Source organism: Balaenoptera ricei, chromosome 1 (genome assembly GCF_028023285.1).
Source record: "Balaenoptera ricei isolate mBalRic1 chromosome 1, mBalRic1.hap2, whole genome shotgun sequence".
In the NCBI taxonomy this organism is placed as follows: Eukaryota; Metazoa; Chordata; class Mammalia; order Artiodactyla; family Balaenopteridae; genus Balaenoptera; species Balaenoptera ricei.
Window position 1 is genome coordinate 83,476,885 of NC_082639.1, and position 21,089 is coordinate 83,497,973.

At 46.2% G+C, this 21,089-nt stretch overlaps 1 long non-coding RNA gene and 1 pseudogene across 1 annotated transcript in view; both read right to left on the reverse strand.

Moving 5' to 3' along the window:
• LOC132368086 (uncharacterized) overlaps nt 1-21,089 on the reverse strand; it is a 126,861-nt gene that overhangs the window by 6,406 nt on the left and 99,366 nt on the right. The gene's annotated exons all lie outside the window — the stretch shown is intronic.
• The window catches only part of LOC132368040 (phosphoglycerate kinase 1-like), a 117,702-nt pseudogene continuing 103,204 nt past the window's right edge, over nt 6,592-21,089 (reverse strand).

Sequence of the window (21,089 nt, forward strand, 5' to 3'; positions counted from 1 at the left end):
CAAGATGTTAATAGTAGGATTTAGTAGTTATGTTAATAGTAGATTTAGTAGTTTAGTAGGATTTAATAGTTAGGATTTTAATCTATTTTTTCTTATCTACACTTTCAGTTTTTCTATAATTACAAGTAATCCATATAAATTTCAAAGAATTCTAAACCGTCTTGTATTATTCCTGTCCTGAGCTTGGCTGACTGACCTGAACCCGGGTCCCTGCTCAGCAAAGTAGAGTGAGGCTGTAAGAGTAGGTCCCTGGTCAAGGGCAGCTCACTCTTGGGTGGGTCCAGTGACCCACGAGGTGTGAGGCCCTGCCCAACAGGGGCACAGTGAACATCAGGCAGAGCAGCCCTCGTGGGATCTGGACAAGAGAGTGGGGAATGGGATGGGCAGCCTGGCAGGTGAGGAGAACAAACCAGGGCCTCCGAGATGGGCCAGAGGCTCTGTAGGAGAGGGAAACCATGGGAGAAAAGAAAAGGAGGGGGTTCCCAGTGCTGCCCTTGGCTCCTGATGGCTTACTGGTTCTTGGACCTATTTTAGTCCACAGGTGTCCTTAAAATCAACCCCAATTTCTGAGAGTATGTTTTTTTAATTATTAATTTTATTTATTTATTTATTTTTTGGCTGCGTTGGGTCTTCGTTGCTGCGCACAGGCTTTCTCTAGTAGCGGCGAGCAGGGGCTACTCCTAGTTGCAGTGTGCGGGCTTCTCATAGCGGTGGCTTCTCTTGTTGTGGAGCGCGGGCTTCAGTAGTTGTGGCTCGCGGGCTCCAGAGCACAGGCTCAGTAGTTGTGGCTCACGGGCTTTGTTGCTCCACAGCATGTGGGATCCTCCCGGACCAGGGCTCGAACCTGTGTCCCCTGCATTGGCAGGCAGATTCTTAACCGCTGCGCCACCAGGGAAGTCCCCTGAGAATATTTTTGAGTGAGTCTCTGTGTCTCACGGCAAAACTACCTGAATGGCCAGTGCTCCCAGCACTGTCTTCCCAAACGGATCATGCGTTTCTTTAGAGTAAGCAGCTTGTTCTCCACACCATGCTCATGTAGCTCAAGACTGGGCAGAGTTTAGTTTTTCATTTAATGCTTCATTTTTTCGTTTCTACACTCAACAAATATGTAATGTGTATTTATGATGTGCTAGGTATGCTTCTGAGCACTGAGGATATAACAATAAACAAAATAGACCAAAAGGGGCTTCCCTGGTGGCGCAGTGGTTAGGAATCCGCCTGCCAATGCAGGGGACACAGGTTCGTGACCCGGTCCGGGAGGATCCCACATGCCACGGAGCGGCTAGGCCCGTGAGCCACAACTACTGAGCCTGCGCGTCTGGAGCCTATGCTCCGCAACGGGAGAGGCCGTGACAGTGAGAGGCCAGCGCACTGCGATGAAGAGTGGCCCCCGCTCACCACAACTGGAGAAAGCCCTTGCACAGAAATGAAGAACCAACACAGCCAAAAATAAATAAATAAATAAATAAATTTATTAAAAAAAAAAAAAAGACCAAAATATCCCTGCCCCATGGATTGGCAAAATATAATAAATAAAATATATAGTATGTTAGGTCATGACAAGTGCTAATGAGAAAGATAAAAGAGAGGGAGCACCAGGGTGGAGGGATGGTAGGCAGAAGGAGTTGCAATTGTAAATAACACAGTCAGAGAAGAAGGAAACATGGGAACAGAGTCCTAAAGGAAATGAGGAGGCATGTCATGTAATTATTTGGGGGAAAAGCATTCCAGGCAGAGAGAACAGCAAGTGTAAATGCCCTGAGGCAGAGAGAGCCTGGTGTGTTTGAGAAAGAGCAATGACACCAATGTGGCTGGAGCAGAGCGAGCAATGGGGACAGCAAGGCTGTCCATGGGAAACGGGCCCATGCCTAAAACAGGATGAGATCAGAGGGCAAGGGAGGTAGGTGCAAGAAATGCAGAGGTTGTTTCTGGAAGGGACGTGTTGAGGTGAAGCCTTGACCTCCAACCTAAGACCTGAAAGTGAAGTCTGAGCCCTTGCTTTGGGTCCTATCTTTAGGTAGGAGAGGAGGTCAGCGAGGGAAGGGAGAGGCCAGATCGCATGGCCGGATCACAGAGGGCATGGAAGGACTGTGGCTTCTACTCTTAGTAACGTGGGGAGACACAGGAAGCTTTTGAGCAGAGTAGATGCATATGTGACTTGGGTTGTAACAGATGATCCAGGCTGCTGCGTGGAAAATGGCCTGCAGGGAGGCCAGGAAGCGGGCTTTTGTGGCAACACCAGGGGAGAGATGATGGGAGTGCAGATGAGGGTGGTAGTAACAGCCATGGTGAGAAAAGGCAAGACCACATTCCAGATGTGATTTGAAGTTGGAACACTGCAGCAGACATGATATCCTAGAGAGATACGGCCCAAACCGAAGGCTCTGGCTCCAGTTCCAGGTTTAGGTTGGAGGTCAACATGTCCCTCCCAGGAACAACCACTAACTGTTCTTGCACAACATGACTCATTTCGGTTTTAGACAATAGGGCGTTTTCACGGGTCTCTGCCTGGATGAATCTTCTTTCTTAAACGACTCCCAACTTTCCTCCCTTCTGACTGTTCATCACCAAATGTCTGAAATAATTGAAAGAACCACATTGTCCTTTTTGAGATCTTATCAAGTCTTTGGCAAGTTCAGATGAAATAGCAAACTTCTCCTTTAAAATTAATCTACACTTTTTCTTTGAAGATGAAAAACAGATTTCCCGTAGCCTGGGAAGCGAGCAGGACAGGGAGACAGTAAGGAATGCTCAAGGCCAGTGTTCCTGGAGTAAAGTTGCCCTTGGGTTGAAAGTTGAGAAGAACCTCGGGGGAGTGATTAAGATACCTTCTGTGTCATGAATCACTGCGAAAAACATCAAACAGCGCCCTGTGGCCTCCAAGACTTAACATGCTTCCAAATATAGCTAATAAGTTACTGGGAAGAATCTTAGCCCCTTGATAAACATCTCACTGAGGCTGAACACCATAACTGCTGTGAAATTAATAACCAGCTCTCCTCCCTCACCTTCACCCCCCACCAACTGAACACTGTTCATCAAAGAGAGACCAGACAGTTTTGAAACATATATTGACCCTGTCTTTCCAGCTATGACCAAAGCATTCTAAAGATGAATTAACAACAGGGAGAAAATTATGCTCAAAATCATGCCAGGAATAGGGCTGTTGAGTTTCTGAATCAACCAGAACTAGAGCTAATGTCTGCCCATGTGTGTGGTTTAATTGCTCAAGGTCATTTTCAAGGACCTGTACCAGAGGCTGACGAGCTTTGTTGGAATTACTGGAATTTTTTCAGGCTCTGTCGTGTCAGCCTACTTCATGTAGGAGTCAGATGAAATGCCAGTGGTCCGACAGCCTAAACTCCAAGTAACATATTTTCTACCCTGCCTGTGTTCACTAGTTTTCCCTAAAGCGCGTTGACTTTGGGGTCAAATGATCTGGTTTTGAAATTTAACTTTACCATTTCTAGCGGTACGGCCTTTAACAAGAGGCTTAATTAATATCATTCAACACATATTTATTGAACACCTACTGTGTTCCAGGTACAGTAAACACTGATGAGTGTACAGTTCTTTGAGCCTTGGTTTTCTCATATGTGGATGCCACTAACATCCCCTCCTTTGAGAATAAGCTTAGTAGAGAGCAGGGTTAGTGAGAGGATTAAGTGAGATGTTTGCTAAGCAAACAGCACAGAGTAGGTACACAGTGAATGACATTCATTATTGTAATTTTAAGAAAGCATTCGGGTTTTACAAGGGAGTAAGGAACATTTTCTCAACTGGCAGATAAGAAAACCTGGTCCTCTTTGAGAAGGTAATCAGAAGTCTGCTCCAGAACTTCACACTCTTTTGAAATAGTCTTTCACTGGTCCGTGCCTATGTTTCCATGATGATTAATTTTATGTCAGCTTGATTGGGCCACGCAGTGCCCAGATATTTGGTCAGACATTATTTTTGGTGTTTCTGTGAGGGTATAAACCAAGTAAAGCAGATTGCCCTCTTTCGTGCTTGTGGGCCCATCCTATCAGTTGAAGCTCTGAATAGAACAAGAAGGCCGATCCTCCTCTGAGTAGGAGAGAAACCTTTCCTGCCTGAATGCTTTCAGAATAGGACACCAGTTTTTTTCCTGCCTTCAGACTTGAACTGAAACATCGGCTCTTGCAGGGTCTTGAGCCTGCCAGCCTTTGGACACAAGCTACACCATCAGCTCTCCTGGTTCTCAGGCTTTTGGACTTGGACTGAAGCTAAACCCCCAGCTCTCCTGGGCTTCCAGCTTGCAGACTCATCCAGCAGGTCAAGGGACTTGCCAGCCTCATAGGTGCAAGGCTGTAAGAGCTTATTAATTCATGTATGGTGTGGTATAGAACACGGAAACAATAAGAAGTTACTACCCCCATTAACTAAATTTGCCTTTAAATTTTTTTCCATTTTACCATTTTCAAGATAGACTTAACTTTTAAAAAAATCATCTCTTGGCTTCCCTGGTAGCACAGTGGTTGAGAATCCACCTGCCAATGCAGGGGACACGGGTTCGAGCCCTGGTCCGGGAAGATCCCACATGCCAAGGAGCAACTAAGCCCATGTGCCTACAACTACTGAGCCTGTGCTCTAGAGCTCACGAGCCACAACTACTGAAGCCCGCGCGCCTAGAGCCCGTGCTCCCACAACAAGAGAAGCCCCCGCAATGAGAAGCCCATGCACTGCAATAAAGAGTAGCCTCTGCTCGCTGCAACTAGAGAAAGCCCGTGCACAGCAGCAAAGACCCAACACAGCCAAAAATAACTGAATAAAATAAACTTATTTTTAAAAAAAATCTCTTTGTTTCCAGAAAGTGGATAAAAATATCTTACTATTCTAGATTAAATAAATCTCTCCACAGCTAAGCATGTATCAGGGAACTGCATTCCCTTTGTTTCAGCCTCTTTAAACATACCCACCTTTAACAAATGTGTGGATTAAGCATTGCACATGGTATAATGTTTCAGTATATTTTAGCTATGAATTGCCCAACACTTTATCAGGAAAGTAAATAGCACTGGGATTAAAAAACTTTAAGCAATCTGGGTAAGCAGAACTTTCATTGTACAGGATCGTTTTGCTCACACAGCATTGCTTATACATCATGTACGATTCTGGGGTCCGCACATCGAGCCCTGGCTTCAGTTTCCTGGTGTCAAGGACACAGTCCCCCTTGCATGGCCCAGGTTCATCACCAGTGGGAAGAACACTGTCTTGTTTTTCTTCTCTTCAATAACACCTAAACCCACATCCCACGGGACCTGTAGAAGCTGTGTCTCAGCTCAAAGCAAAGGACAGTGATGTCTCCCACACACCTGCTGAAAACCCATCTGGATCAAGGTGAGGGGAAGCCCTCCTCAACCTTCCCAAGGACTCCCTCCACCTCCCCTCCAACCCCGTCGTCAGTCCCTGATCCCAGTCTGACTTCAGGGGGTCCCAACCTGGGCCAGTCCTGGAAGAAGGGTTGCTTTTCCCTGGGGGAGCATCGAGAAGGCTTGCTGAGGCCCAGATGGCCCTGACCCAAGGGAACACACAGTACCCAGAGTCATCTTTCGATGACCTTTGCTCAGGGAGGAGGCAGGATGTGAAAAGTCCCCCAGTCCTTCCTCTTTGGCTCTACGATGTGTTATCTTATTATTTCCAGATATTTTTCCTAATAATAGTTGCTTGATCTAATGTAAGAGTGAGTCTGTGTTCCCTGAACACACGGTAGACAAGGGGAAATAATCTAGAAAAGAGTAAGAAAACAGAATATTTGGAATTAAATACATTTTTTGCCTGGATGATTCTCACAGTTGATAATCCACCATGATGGCATACATATTGGAGAGGAACAAATAAAACTATCCTTATTTTCAGATGACATATGGCTTATGCAGAAAATCCCAAAGAATCTTTTTTAAAAAGCTCAAAACAAAAATGAAGCAAGCAAACAAACAAAACCCATCTAGCACTAATAGCTAAGCTAGGTCGCAGGATACAAGGTCAACATTCAAAAATCAATAGTATTTCTATATACTGTCAATGACCATGTGGAAGCCAAAATTAAAAACATAATACTGTTTATACTATCCCTCTAAATAAAATATATAGGCATAATTATAACAAAAGATGTACAGAACTTGTTTGCTGAAGACTACAAAATGCTGATGAAAGAAATTAAGGAAGATGTAAATAAATGGAAAAACATACTGTGTTCACAGCTTCGAAGACCCAACCCAGTAAAGATGTCAATTCTCCCCAAATTGATCTATAGGTTTAACACAATTTCTGTCAAAACCCCAGCAAAATTTGTGTAGGTTTTGACAAGATTATTATAAATATATGTGGAAAGGCAAAGGAATTAGAATAGCTGAAACAATTTTAGAAAAGAAGAATAAAGAGGAAGGAATCACTCTACCCAATTTTAAGATTTACTATATAACTACAGTAATCAAGACAATGTGTATTATGGAGGAATAAATACCCAGACCAATAAAACAAAATAGATAAGCCAGAGATAAATCCACACCAGTACAGCCAACTGATTTTTTTTCCCAATGGATATTTTTATTATTTATTTAATAGATCACCAACTTCATCTCCCTCCTTACCAACAATTGGCATTTCATTTTGTTTCCATGTTGAGTGGTGAAACAATGACAAAGCTAATCAGAATAAGCTACTTCATAAAGAGAACTAAGCTAACACAGCTCACTTTCTTTTAACAGGCATAATATAAATATACGCACTCTGGAATGCACAATGGTTTAGTCTCTAAGAAATTCAAATGGGAACTTGAAGAATGTAGGCAAATCCAGGGTGCAGTAAAGGTGAGCTGAGATGCCGTACAACTGTTTAAGGGTTCCTGGCGCTATATCTCTTGGCCACTAGCCAAATCTTGACATGGGGGAAGATATTAGCTAATGCCAAGTGGAGATGCAGGAAGCGCTAAGTTGACTTAGGGGCTATGCACAGGAACCAAAAGGCAGGAAAGTACTAAACATTGCTGAGAGCATCCACCACCCCAGGAAGGACTTTACCTTCCAGGAGCTCTAAACTGGCACCACCCCCAGTGCTCACGTGGCTGACTTTATCCTCCGTGTTCCATTTGGCACAGCAAGAAGCACTGTCTCCCCCACCTATGATGGTGATGCAGCCCCTGGAAGTGGCTTTCACCACCTCATCCATGAGGGCTTTGGTTCTTCGGGCAAAAGCTTCCCATTCAAATACGCCCACAGGTCCATTCCATATGATCTGCTTAGCCCGACCAACAGCCTCAGCATACTTTTTGCTGCTCTCAGGACCGCAGTCCAAGCCCATCCAGCCAGCAGGTATGCCAGAGGGCACAGTGGCTTGGCCAGTCTTGGCATTCTCATCAAACTTATCAGCAGTGACAAAGTCAACAGGCAAGGTAACCTTCACACCATTCTTCTCAGCTTTGGATATCAGGTCTTCGATGATCTTGGATCTCTCTTCATCAAACAGAGAAGTGTCAATCTCCATGTTGTTGAGCACATTAAGGAAGGTAAAGGCCATTCCACCACCAATAATCATCTCACTGACTTTGTCCAGCATATTATTGATCAGCTGGATCTTGTCTGCAACTTTAGCTCCACCCAACTTTAGATGGCCAGGAAGGGTCGCTCTGGGCTCTCCAAGGCCTTGGCAAAGTAGTTCAGCTCCTTCTTCATCAAAAACCCTCCAGCCTTCTCTGGCAGATTTACTCCCACCATGGAGCTGTGGGCTTGGTGAGCAGTGCCAAAAGCATCATTGACATAGACATCCCCTAGCTTGGAAAGCGAAGCTTGGAAGGCTTCTATTTTGGCTGGCTCAGCTTTAACCTTGTTCCCAGAAGCATCTTTTCCCTTCCTTTCTTCCTCCACATGAAAGCGAAGGTTCTCCAGCAGGATGACAGACCCAGCAGCTGTGTCAGCACAAGCTTTCTCCACTTCTGGGCCCACGCAGTCCTTCAAGAACAAAACATCCTTGCCTAGCAGAGATTTCAGTTCTACAGCAACTGGTTGCCAGGAGTACATGTCAGGCATGGGGACACCATCAGGCAGGCCCAGGTCAGCCAACTGATTTTTGACAAAGGAGCAAAAGATACTCAATGGAGAAAGGATAGTTTTTTTAAAACAGAAAACGCTGGAACAATTCAATATTTATAGGCAAAAGAAAAAAAAAGAACTTCGAACCAAACCTCACACCTTATACAAAATTAACTGGAAAATGATCATAGATTTAAATGTAAAATTATAAAACTTTTAGAAGAAAATAGAAAACCTTCAAACCTAGGGAAAAATGAAGAGTTCTTAAATGTGACACTACAAGCACAGTCCATAAAAGAAAAACTTAAGTTGTACTTCATCAAAATTAAAATCTTTTTTTCTGCAGAAGACCCTGTAAAGAGGATGAAAAGACATGCTATAGACAAGTACAAAATATTTGCAAACCGCACATGTGGCAAAGGGCTCATGTCTAGAACATCAAGAACTTTCAAAACTCAACACTAGGCAGGGGTTGGGGGGCGGGGGGTGGTGACTATAAAGGTGTAGCACCAGGGATATCTTTGTGGTGACAGAACTGTTCTGTGTCTTCACTGTGATGGTTGTTATGTGAATTTACACATGTGAAACGATTTTGTAGACTCATATGTAAAACAAAGGAAATCTGAACAAGATCTGTGCCTTTTACTAATGTCAGTTTCCTGGCTGTGATATTGTCCTGTAGTTATGTAAGTATTGCCACTGGGGGAAATTGGGTGACGGTACACACAACCTCACTGTACTATTTTTTGCAACTTTCTTTGAGTCTATAATTATTTTCAAATAAAAAGTCTTTAAAAATGGTTGACTGGATGGTCCTTACTGGTTGATAATCCTCAGGATAACTGTGACTTTCCTCTCCCACTGTAGACAGCAGATCTTCACAGGGACGGACTGAGGCTTCTACCTCTTTGTGACTTCCAGTATGCTGACCACAGATGCATTCAATATGTTTCTAAATGATGGCTGTCCTTGACCTCCTTTGGTTCCCTCCTCCTACTGGGATGTCTGCCCCCGTGCCTTTACTTACAACTGCCTGAGGTTTCCATCAGCCAGGCCCTGATGAGCCCCACTTGTTCCAGATTCTTCATATCCCGCCAGTGACAACAGGCTAGTCCGAATGAATATTCCATTCTGTACTATTCTACACCTTCCAAGGGAGGGAAGTTCTTTGAGGTGGGACCTCCTTCTGTCATGTGCACCCCTATATCTCCATCCCCTAGAATAGTGCCCAGAATAGTAGGGATTCAGAAAATATTTATGGACTGAGGGACTGACTATCCATTAAACAAATACAAAAATGAAAAGAGCAGAAACAATCTTGCATGCCAAATTAAGGAGCAGGTCTACAGGTCTCTCCCCAGGAAGGAGGCAGCAACCTCCTTTACAGGCATGTGTCTTATTCAAGGCCACCTAACACACATTCAAGGGCCACCTTGTCTGCAGCAATTGCTCCCTCAGGATTCCTACAAATACTGCAAAGAAGGGGCACTGTGCAGTGCCCTCTGTTGAATTCTGTTCAAAAGCATTTACTGAGCCATACTGCCTGCAACGGGGATTCAGAGGTGAGCAAAGCCTGCTTCCTGCCCTGAAGAAGTTCCTGGTACAGTTGGGGGAGACAGACAGGCAAACAGATCATTCCAATAGGTGAGCCCAGGGTGCTAGGACACTGAGCAGAGTGGAATCCCAATCTAGCCCAGGGGTGGCAGGGAAGGTTCCCCAAGGCATAAGACAGCTGGGGACATGGGCAGATAATCACTCCTGAGAGCATAGTCTCTGTCAGGCTCTGGGCTAAACACCTCGGTGAGCCCTCTACTACACCAAAAGGAAAGTTTATTCTTTCTACTCACCTGAATCTTGAGAACAAGTAGCATTAGGCAGCTAAGAGGAAGGGAAAGGGTGCTCCCAGGCCAAGACAGCATCATGAGGAAAGGCAGGGAGGTGTGCTCCACCGGATGTGCAGGGGCCCGCCAGCACAAATCACTTGTACCACTGGGTGACAACTTGACTGTGATTAAGGAGGGAAAGGAACCAGAAGTAGTTGACAGGAGCCAGACCCTGGAAAGCTTCATTTGCTGCTCCCACGAATGCCAATGGCCTTCAGACTGGGCTCTGTGGAAGCCTGGCAATCGCGGGGCTAGGCCACGGTTGCTGCAAATGTTTGGTTCAAATTTCATTCAAAATGTTTTTAGGAGAATGTTGTAGCAGATGCTGTTGGTGCCCTGCCCATATCTCCTGCTCCTTAACATTTCAGGGCACACCTGCACACTCTAAAGGGCCAGCTCTTGCATTTCTTTGATTGAGAGTTTTCTCTGACCACCAGGGTCCACTGTGCCTGGCCGCATGGCTGGTTGCCCACACCCCACAGCCCTCAAACAATGCCGTTGGTTATAAATTACCAGCCTCATTTCCCCACAGGAGAAATAATACTGGGCCACGTGTCCAATGCTGGCTCCCAGAGTTCCCCGGTGGCATTACGCTCTGTTTGTTCATGGTGGAATTTACTCGATGATCTTCCCTTTATTGGCTGCCTTCCCTCCCCATTCTCATGCCCCCAGCCCCTGCAGGAGTTTCCTGGGAGCTCTTCCCAGATAAATAGCTTCATTTAAATCCTTGTGTCAAGGTCTGTCTCTAGGGTAGCACAAATTAAGACACACTCCCACACACACAGAGAATGTCTCTGGTAGGATTCAAAGAAACTGGTAACAGTGAAGAAAAATACTGGGGAGAACGATACTGGTTGAGGATGAGGTGGAGGAAGATTTATTTGTCACTAAATATCCTTCTTTTACCTTTTGGCTTTTGGATTCTGTCCATGGATTTTTCTATTTTTTTTAAAAAGCTACCCAAAATATGTACTTTAAATCATTAAAAAATCAACTGTAATTTTATATCAACATAGTCACATGTGCTTTATATCAAATGCTAACATATTAGAGACCACAAATGCACTAATTCATGTCGCCGGGCAAATGCTCTTGATACAGTGAGAACTGATCTTTTCTTCTGATTTGGTTCATGATTTTGAATATTTAATAAAGGTGTCACGATTAGAAAGACTGTAGCTCTGTACGGGTGATTTCTTAAAATCCAGGTCTGTGTATGCCCTCTTGCATCAATTTGTACAGACACAGGACCATGGTAAACTGAATAGCCAAATGCCGGCTGACAAAACCTAGGTGATCACATTCACTCCCCACTGCATAATGGTTAGCTGTGCAGTCAGGATAATACTGCATGAGCACCTATCTTAAATTTGAGCTACTTGTGATGTGAATTTTACATTTAACATAAACAATGAAAGCAGTTAGATATTGTTAATGATTCAATATTAGACTCAACATTTTCTCCTGCTCTGCATTCAAGATCTTGGATTTGTTTAATTAAGAGCATCCCGAGATGGCAAGGCAAGATGTGTAAAAATAAAACGTGAAGATGTTTCTAGTTTTATTACTTATATCTTGAGCCAAACTTTCTCAACACTGGGCAACAGAAACAAATACAGGAATAAATTGGAGGCTGAGGCTGATCTAAAACTGCAAGTGCACCATAATCAAAAAGTCTACAAATAATAAATGTTGGAGAGGGTGTGGAGAGAAAGGAACCCTCCTACACTGTTGGTGGGAATGTAAAGTGGTGCAGCCACTATGGAGACCAGTATGGAGGTTCCTTAAAAAACTAGAAATAGAGTTGCCATATGATCCAGCAATCCTACTCCTGGGCATATATCCAGAAAAGATGAAAACTCTAACTTGAAAAGATACATGCACCCCAATGTTCATTGCAGCACTATTTATAATAGCCAAGACATGGAAGCAACCTAAATGTCCATTGACAGATGAATGGATAAAGATGTGGTACATATATACAATGGAATATTAGTCAGCCATAAAAAAGAATGAAATAATGCCACTTGCAGCAACATGGATGGACCTGGAGATTATCATACTAAATGAAGTAAGTCAGACAGAGAAAGACAAAGTATATGATATCACTTACAGATGGAATCTAAAAGAATGATACAAATGAACTTATTTACAAAACAGAAATAGACTCACAGACACAGAAAACAAACTTATGGTTACCAAAGGGGAAAAGGGCGGGGGAGGGATAAATTAGGAGTTTGGGATTAACAGATACACACTACTACAGATAAAACAAGGACCTACTGTATAGCATAGGGAACTATATTCAATACCTTGTAATAACCTATAATGGAAAAGAATCTGAAAAAGACCATATATATATATATATATGAATCACTTTGCTGTACACCTGAAACTAAACTAACATTGTAAATCATCTATACTAAAATAATTAACGAATTAAAAAATAAAAACTGCAAGTGCATCCATGACCATAAGTGTCAAATGTTTATGCTTTTGAAAATAACCTCATCATTCAGAGCGGCTGGCTTTAGAGCAAGCAAATGTTATAAACATATGCCTGTAAAGTACATGTCTACCAATAAAATAACTTCCCATCTTTCTTCTACTGGTGTTCAATGCAATATTTTACTTGAAAAACAAGTTACATTTCCAGATGCTTGGGCCTCTGTTGTGGATAACAGCGACCAGTGGAGGCTCCTGGCTAGACCAGGGCTGTGGTCAGATGAGTGTGTTTCAGGCTGGCCGCCCCAAAGGCCGGATGGATTGGGGGTTTCAGGGAGTGAGCCTGCGGTCCTCTGCATCCTGGAAAACCACCTGGGAGGTAGCAGAAAGTCAGGCTGGAGACTGATTTGGCATTGAAAGCTTGACAGAGGGTGGTGATGTCTCGGGTGCGGGTGCGACAGTCCAGGGAAAACGCATTGAATAAGAAGAGAAATAGTCAAGTGTAAGGCCTGAGAAGCAATGCCATGGCGCCATCGACCCGTCTCCCCACAGGCATAAGCACTGACTTCACAGCCAGACCAAAATCACCTCCAGGAGTAGGATTTTGGATTCAACCTCCTTGAATAAGGAGGCCCTAAAATAAAACTGCATATATAGCTGCTGTGCTATAAATGCTTCTTGGTTGATTTATTCCAAAAGACAAAGGATTGTATTACAACAAGAGTCCCATTCAAACAAATTAATCAAAATTTCCATATCATATCCAAACTTGCTTAAATGTCTCTACCTAGACAAAGATAGCAATTGACACTTTAAAGAAAAATTATTATGATTTTTTTTTTAAATTGGGAAGGGTCTACATACACCAGCTACTTTTAAATGGGATCTTTTCTCATCAATGAATGAAAGAGAGAAAAAAGAGAGGGAGGGAGGGAGGAAGGAAGGAAGGAAGGAAGGGAGGGAGGGAGGGAGGGAGGGCATAGTTCGCATTTAACCAGGCCCCTCAGAAGCCACATCACGTAGAGGAACATAATGACTACTCCCCCGAACATCTTGGTTTCTTTCCCCACAGCCAATAATTCATAACTGGACTCTGAATAATTCCTTTCTTCTCTCTCCCCGCCTGCTCCAGTCCTGTCTCCAACCCCTTCATGGTTTCCAAAGCAAAGCCTGGGCCTCCCTGTGTGGCGCTCACCAGCCAGCTTAAGAGAGTCCCCCAGCTCATCTTCTGGGACCCAGCCCCGTGCAGCTACGCCCTGAAGGGTCACAGTGGGGGGCCTGGGGGAGGACCCCAGCCTCCTTTCATATTGAGTGTGCGCTTGCCCTCCTGCTTTCTTTTCCTGGATGCGGACAGAACCACAAAATCAGAGAAATGTCCTCTGCGGAGACATGATTCCTGTCCTTCCCCTCCTAGGGGGACATCCCTGCCACCCTCACTGTCACTGTCATCCCTGTTGGCTGGACTCTGACCCATGTGGCTAGGCTGGGGACACAGAGGTCCCTCAGGTCCTCTCTCTGTCCCCATTGCTATCTGTGCAAACACTGGTTGAGATGGATGTCACAGGAAGCTTGGACCAGGAAAGAAGTCACAGAAGGGCAATGCTGTAGGGAAGGGAGAGAGGGAGGAGGGTGCTGCCTTGGGGTGAGTGGGGCCCTCCGGAGCCATCCCAAGCACAGGCCTCGGGTCCACAGCTCCACCATCAGGGAGTTAAGGAACCTAAGCTTCAGGGGCCCTCGCTTGCATTTCCAAAACCCTGTGCTTAATTTCATATTTGTAATCTCATATTTTTCCTTATAGAAGGCATTCCCACATTATGAAGACTTCAAGGACCCCTAAACCAGAGCCAGCCCTTGCCACCAGCTGATTTTGAACCACTTTTCTCCTGCTGCCACCTGCCAGGATTGCTCTCCACACCTGGCCACTGCTAGTTTCCCAAATCACTACTTACCCCACTCACTGGGTTCTAGGCACTGGTCTCCTGATTCCTTGAACACACCAGGCGGTGGCCAAGGCATCAGGGCCTTTGCACTGGCTGTTCCCCCTTCGTGGAATGTTTCCCAGCTCCCCTCCCAGGTGCTCACCTCCTTGGTGTTGACTCAGGTGGTACATTCTCTGTGGACCTCCCTGTGGAACCTGCTGTTCCCTTCCCCCTGCACTCACCCTTACCCTCTTTACCCTGCCAATTTTCCACGTCATTTGTCATCTGTTTACACACTTCAGAATCTAGTTATTTACTTTTTCTGTCTCCCCTACCCTCCCCACACTAGAATGGAAGCTCCACGAAGGAAGGGAAATTCAATATTGGTTTTGTTCATTGGTGAGTTCCTAGCACCTAGTACATAGTACATAGTAGTCACTTGGTTAATATTTGTCTTATAAATGCATTAAGTTGCAGAGCCTGAGGCAAGGACCCTGCCTGCTGTAGTTGGGGGCTGGCTCTGGCCAAATGAGAGAAGGTTGCTTCTCAGAGGTGACTTGGCTTTATGGGCTGGGCCAGGGCCCGGGCCCACAAGCTGAGGTCATGGGCACCAGTACATCCTGAGCCTGCCTGTCTGCTGCAGGAGGCATCGTCTGGCCCTGGACAGTGCTGCCACCTAAGAATGAGTGTTCCCCAGAAACGGTGAGGCTAGGATGGGGAGGGGCTGGAGCGTGTGTGTCTCATTGGGGCTGGGAACCGGGGAACTTTCAGGAGCGTGTCCACTCCTACAAAAGTACAGCCAGTTACCAATAGAGCAAAGTGCAAAGATATTTATTCAGAGCTGGCGCTAATTTCCTGCCTTCGCACATCTGGCGGACACCCACTGGCCTGACTGCGGGGGGTGCAGTGGTGAAGCACCCAGGAATGAAGGCCTTGTGTCATTTTTCACCCCCGCCCCGAGGACACATCACTGAGTGGTATTTGATCCTGGCGCCGGGAAAAGGGCGTGTGTCTATGAGGTACAGGGAGTGGGTGACACCAAGATGTCCACGGAGCCCGTGATCCCCAGTCAGCTAGTCAGGACCCCCTCCCCCTGCAGACAATGCTGATGACACGATCCGGGCTTTATATAGCAGCTTAGGGTTGCCAAAGCTTTTGTCATAGCCTCTTTCACTTTGTGGTCATCTAAACCTGGAAGAAAGACAGACCAGGAAACCATCCTGTTTTCCACAGGAAGAACGTGAGGCTGAGTAGTTAAGGGGTGCGGGGGGTCACAGAGCCAGCACACGTCGAGACCGGACAGGCTGTGCCCTGTCCTGTGTGCTCAGCGACAGGGGCCTCTGACACTCCGGGTTTAACACTGGTGGCAACTATTTCCCAAAACCCCCAAGCCACCTGAGTGCAGAGACTTATCCCTGGGGCTGCATGAGGGGTGAGTCACTCCACAGGCAGAAGAGCGACACTGGCCTCTCAGCACCCAGAGCACACCTGCCAGCTATTCTCTAATCCCTAATGGGCCACGGTGGTTACCAAAAAAGAACAAAAACAAAACCACTGTTTCTTTTTGAAAAATGGTCATCAACTGAGAGTCAGTAAAAATTGAAGAGGCAATCATGGGGTGAGGGGGGATGGTAATTTCATGATCAGGAGAAGCATGGCCGTGATGGCAGGAGCATTTGCAGCTGTCTTCTCTTCCGCACTTGCCAGGGGTCAGACCTGGTGCTATGTGCTTGACACATGTATCTCATTTACGCCTCCCAACTGCTCCGTGACTGGGTAATATCGTTATTACCATTTAACAGATAGGGAAACTGAGGCCTAGAGATGCATTCTGTGCTTAAAGCCTTACAAGTGTTAAGTGGTGGAGCCCAGACTCAAAGTTTGAGTCTGTGGCAAAGCCTGTGTTCTTAAAGTCTACATCGTATGCATTGTATGGCCCCTCCGTGCAAATGTCTTCTAGCAGCTGCGTGGGCTCCCACACTTCTGAAGTCACCCACAGATGAGAGCAGTCTCAGACTGCATCCTGTCTCTTCTCTCAATTCATTCTGTCTGTCTGTCTCTGCCTCTCTGTCTCACTCTGTCTGTCTCTTTCTCCTCCCCTCCCCTCTCCCCACTCTTCCTCCTCTTATCTCAGGGCCTTCTTCTCCTACCTTCTCTTTCTTGGGCTGACTGGGAAAAATCAAAATTCTCTCTCCTGATCATGCAGAATAATCCATTCATTCAACAGATGGTCTGGGGTGACTGTTTTGTTCCAGGCCCTGTTCTAGACACTGGGCACATGGCAGTGAACAAAACTGATGTGAATCCCTGACTTAATGACGTGATCGTGCTTGTGGAGAGATGGACAGAAAACACATGTGAGGGCAAGTCAGGCAGGTGCTGCTGAGGGGGAAATAAGGCAAGGGGAGGTGGAAGGTCGGGATGGGGCCATGTTTTGAGATGTGGGGACGAGGGGAGGCCTCCCTGAAGACAAGGCATCTGGGCCAAGGCCAGAGTCCAGTGAGGGGGGAGTCATGTGACTGACAAACATCCCCAGTGACGGGAATGAGCTTGGCATTGTCACCAGATTTAGCAAAAAAAGAAAAGAGAAAGAAAGCAAAAGTTGGACACTCTGTTAAATTTAAATTTCACATAAACAAGAAGTAATTTAACTTGGGACATACTTATACTAAAAAATCATTTGTTTTTTATCTGAGACTGAAATGTAACTGGAAAACCTGTATTTTATCTGGCAACCCTAGCCTTGGATGTTTAAGGAGCAGCAAGAGACCAGTGTGGCCAGAGAGGAGGCAGCAAGGCAAGGACGGAGGAAGGTGACGGAGGAGGAAACTGGCAGAGGGGAGGGGGGTTGATATTTCATGCCCAGAGAAGCCATCTAGATATGCTTCCAAATTTTCAGTGCAATTTTTTCCCGGCTGTTCAAGAGAAAAACGTGTGCTAAGAGCTGTGAAAGAGGATATGGGAGAGAACGCATCGCAGGGGCAATTAATCTAGCCTGGGTCATAAAGACGCTTATGTCTGCAGCACCTGTTCTCCAAAGAAGGTGAAACCCCGGGAAACCCCCAGCATCAACATGATGTTGGTCTTTTACCCAGCACAGAAGCTGGATCCCGAGCAGACCAACTGAAGGGGACGGCATGGGGTGTGAACCGGGAGCCCAGAGACGAAGTCGTAGAAGGTCTGGGGCCTCCCCACCTCCCCTCATGATGGGCTACGGTGGGGAGGTGGAGTTGCAGGTCGGCCAGGCCTCCTGGGCCCCTGGTGGCTTGGGCAGCCTGGAGTCGAGCACTTGCCATTGGCAGGAGCAGCTGATTTGGGTATCTGAGCTGGGAGGAAACCTTTGGGACTGATCTGAGCCGTAAGTATTAAGGCTGAAAAACAGAAAACACCCTTTGAGGTTAAAATGTAAATAACCCAAGGGGCCTCATCCTGGCTGACTCTAGGATGTAGAGAGCAGCCAGATAGATCAGAGTAGACATTTCAGGGAAATTCCACTATAAACCCAAATACTTACTTCACAGATCACCTTGAGAATTAAATGAGGTGATGGATGTAAAACACTGGGCTTGGTACCTATGACATTAAATATTCGATGTCCCTTCTCCTTTCTAACAAAAGGAATTACCTCCCTTCCCAAGTCCTGGGACCTGCGTGGACCTGGAGGGCCTCACAAAAATAAAAAACAGTGAAACTAATGTTGGATCCTGGGCAGCCTTGAAGCTCAGCACCACATCTGGATCACTCCCCTTTCCTGTAAATAATCCTCATGTGACCCCATGAGATTAGAGCATGGCATATAGCAGCTGCCTAATACATTTTGCTCAGTGAATAGCATGGAAATAAATGGCCTCCTTCTTAAGGTTCTCCTGTAGTTGGATTTCTCACATTCAAACCATCAGAAGAGGAAGTAGAGCCGCCTGAGTGGGGCTATTAGAGAATTAAAAGCAAGCTGTCCCCGCCCTTCCCAGTTCAGGGACATTGCTTCATCGCCCTAGTGAAATGCAGGCCAGGGAAGCCACGGTGGCGGCACCGCAGTTGCCTTATAAGGACATTCACCAAGCCTGCCAGGTGTGTCATCCCGAAGTCCAAGAGGAGGCCGATGACAGCCCCAGTGAGCCAAGGCCTGGGTGAGTGAAGCAGCCTCAGAAAGCCACATGGGTGGCAAGTGAGAGTTTTCTCACTTCCCTCCCCCCTTACATGTTTCCATATGTTTTAAATTATTATCTCATTTACCTTGGCAATGGAGAAAAGGATTTCTGAGTTTAAAAAAAAAAAAAGGTTCGGACTTCCCTGGTGGCACAGTAGTTAAGAATCCGCCTGCCAATGCAGGGGACATGAGTTCAAGCCCTGGTCTGGGAAGACCCCACATGCCGTGGAGCAACTAAGCCCGTGCACCACAACTACTGAGCCTGCGCTCTAGAGGCCGCGAGCCACAACTACTGAGCCAACAAACCACAACTACTAAGGCCTGCGTGCCTAGAGCCCGTGCTCTGCAACAAGAGAAGCCACGGCAATGAGAAGCCCACGCACCACAATGAAGAGTAGCCCCCACTCGCCGCAACTAGAGAAAGCCCGCGCGCAGCAATGAAGACCCAACACAGCCATAAATAAATAAAATAAAATAAATTAATTTAAAAAAAAAAAGGTTCTCATAAGCTATCACTTCAGTAGTGAAGGAAAGTCTCTCTCTACTTTTTTGGGAGGCGTGGGGAACAGGGGTGTGGCAAAGAAATAAAGAAAATGAAGGTCTGTGGAGAGATCCCCTTGAGAATTAACACACAGCAGCACCTCCAAGACAAGACAATATCCACAGTGATAGAGAGCCTCACCACAAGGGCGGCCACAGGGAGACCCAGGCTCCTCCTGTTGTCTCCCAGCAAAGACCAGCCAGCGATGGGTGGTCTCAGAGAAAAGTGGGCCTTTTGAAATATACTAAGGGGAACGAAGGAGCAGTAGTCCTGACCAGAGGTGGCATACAGTCGTAGTTAAGAGACTGGATTTTGAAATCATACAGATCTTGACTTTGCCACTTTAGCTGGGTGAACTTGAGCAAGTTAATTAATCTTTCTAAGTCTTACTTGCCCCTTGTGAAGTATCTGTCCATTTAACAAACATCTACAAAGCATTCCAATGCTTTACATTAACTCACCGAATTTTCATAAACAGCCTGTGAAGTAGACCCTATTATTATCCCCATTTTCCAGATGAGGAAAGTAACCTGCCCAAGGTCACACAGCCAGTCATTGGCAGAACAAGAATTTGACCCCAGATAGTTGGGCTCCTGGGCCTGTGCCTTAAAGCCCTAAGCTCTGCTGCTGAGAGTTTATTCAGCACCTGGGGTCGGGGAGCGGGGAGTTCTGGAGGATTCAGTGGACCTGGTAATGTAAGAGCTCTCACCACAGTGCCCTGCGCATGGTAAATGCCCAGTGAATGTGACCTATTATTACCCCCGCTGTTAATCTCCCTGTTAAGTAGTGGGAGATTACCCAGAGCAGACTCTGAGAGGAAGATTCTAAGGGCAGGTGGTTTAGTAAGACTGGCCCTGGAAGAAACTGATAGGAGAGTGAGGGAAGCAGGCCATGGAAAGGGAAGGACCCAAGGTTGTGAGATTTCAGGCGGAGTCTCACAAGGGAAAGACTTGTGAGTTTGTCCCCATCGAGGCAAGGAGCTAGACTTCATGCTCACAAACTCTGTCAGCCCCTGGCTAAGGGGGTCCCTGAGGAAATGGAAACTCCCAGGCACCTCTGGGCTCTGCACCTCTGGGCAAAGCAGTGTAGTTAGCAGGTGGCAGTCTTCCAAAGAGAGTGGCTTGTGTGGGACCATTAGAAGAAAAGCAGCCCCCCACTCACCACTGCAGTTGGTCGCTAGGTTGGAACTGATATTCATCATCTCCTTCTTCCACCATTCTTTCTAAATTCCCCCCACTCTCCACCAGCACTTCTACTGGTCTAGGTGGCTTGTTTGCTGAAATAGACAGACTTTTATCCCTGAAGAGTCTGAACCCTTGCTCTTATCAGTTTGTAGTTGCAATAATTGCCCATCTACAGCTAAAACTGGGCACCAAGATATGGTCCCAATAAATCCTCTAATTTCCAGACCTATTCCTTCCTGTCCCCATGATGCAGCAGCAACCCTACCTCCTCATGAAGATCAGTGTCATCTGCTCTGCCGTGATGGGTATATACGTTGTTCTCATTTCTGTAACCATGGTGATTCCATTTCACGGGCCCATTGTGCTGGCACTGGGAAGGCTGAGAGCAGGTCACGTCATCCTGTCCAGCTGATTGTTGAGTCCCTGATTCTGTAGTAGATTCTCTCTGGTGGGCATTCATAGATGATGTAACAATCCCTACACTTTGGGCCCCCTCTGTATGCTCTTCTCCCATATCATCACCTCATCCCCAATCTTCCAATCTTGCTCCATCCAAACCCCTGACCCACCAGCCAAACCATTTGCCACAGCTCAGGACTCACAGCATAGTCTTAGCTAAAGCCATTTCTCTCTCTTCACAAACTGGAAGACTAGTACAGTGCCTGCAGCTCTGCCCATGGGGAGGATTTTCTCCTGCCCTCCTATTCTTTTCAGAGTTCCCTGAGTGGAGCTGTAATGCAGAACAGTCTGTTTTCAGCTCACACCAACAGACCCAGTCAACCCCTCCATGAGTTAGGCCTGGATTTTCTTTTCTTCCTTTGCCAACTGGTCATAGGAAACCCCTGGCCATCGGCATGAGCTTAGAGAGAGGCATCAATGCAACATAAGCAGGTGATATGTGAGACTGTTCAACTTGGTCAGT